The sequence below is a fragment of the Chrysochloris asiatica genome, unplaced genomic scaffold, assembly GCF_000296735.1.
Source record: "Chrysochloris asiatica unplaced genomic scaffold, ChrAsi1.0 scaffold00050, whole genome shotgun sequence".
Taxonomy (NCBI): domain Eukaryota; kingdom Metazoa; phylum Chordata; class Mammalia; order Afrosoricida; family Chrysochloridae; genus Chrysochloris; species Chrysochloris asiatica.
The window spans coordinates 14,198,655-14,199,922 of NW_006408568.1; positions in this window are offsets into that span (position 1 = coordinate 14,198,655).

Here is a 1,268-nt window from a genome sequence, read left to right on the forward strand (position 1 = left end):
CTGTATCTATCTTATTTGATTGTTCCTGTAGCACTTTCCTGACTTCTTCCTTATTTTTCTCAACTCCATTGTATAGTGTTTTGATACATTTTATGATAATTTTTATTAATTCCTTCTCAGGCATTTCCAAAGCCTGCCCATCTTCCAGCATGGAGTGGAGTTGTATTTCCAGCTCATTTGCCTCAGTCACTTTATCTTGTTTCTGGACATGTGCAGATATGGTCGTCTGCTTCTGTTTTTTTGGGCATATTCAGGGGTTATCTGTGACCTTAATACTTAGATGGGTATGTATTTTGGTATTTTTTATGCTTTCTGATTGCCTCCAGGTAGATGTGATCGGGAAATAGGCTTCCCTTTTCAGTCTTCTTCTTGAGAAATTTCAAGATGCCACTGTTGGTCGTTTTGACGTAATTTAGGATTTAATTTTCGGTTTATTTATTTTTTTGTCTGCTTATCCCACTCCACAATCCCCGTTCAGGCCTTTTTTTCTAGTTGGAAACAGTTCAGGGCCGGCTGTAGCTGTTTGGTTTTAATTGGAAACTGTCTCTTTAAATTTCGAGATCTGTGTGCATGCGTAGTAGAACCCTCTGAGGGTGGGGCTTGCGGTGTCCACTAGCACAGGCACCTCTATAGTCACCAGAATGGAGGTGTGCAGACAGCAAGGGACCAGTGAACAGCTACCAAAAGAAAAGAATGTCCACACCTTTATCTCTGCGGTTCTGCCAGCCGTCTGTGGCCACTCAGATCCTTCTCCCACTTGGTCTCACTCAAGATGGCGGTTCCTGGAGCAGCTGAGCGTCCAGGACTAGAAAGCAATGGATTTCTTGCTTCTGCCACAAATTCCTCCAGCTGTAAGCCTTGCAAACTTCTAAATATTCCTTTATATGTGGTTCAGAGTTCTGGAACCATCACCTGAGCTTGTTTGGTTGGGTATTCTGTGTTGTTGCTGGCAGAGCTCTTATTGCACTTCCACCCGATCCACCATCTTGTTTGTTCTGGTCCTTTTCTTATAGACTAATTTCACTCAGCGTAATGTCCTCAAGGTTTATCCATGTTGTGAAGTGTTTTGCAAATTCATCCTTATTCTTCAACATTGTAGTATTCCATTGTGTGTATGTACCAAACTGTGTCTGATCATTCTTCTGTTGATGGGCATTTAAGCTGTCTCCGTCTTTTTGATGTATCTCTTGTAGATAGCATATTGAAGCATCCTTTTTAAAATCCATTCTGCTACTCTGTATCTCTTGGCTGGTGCATTTAATCTATTT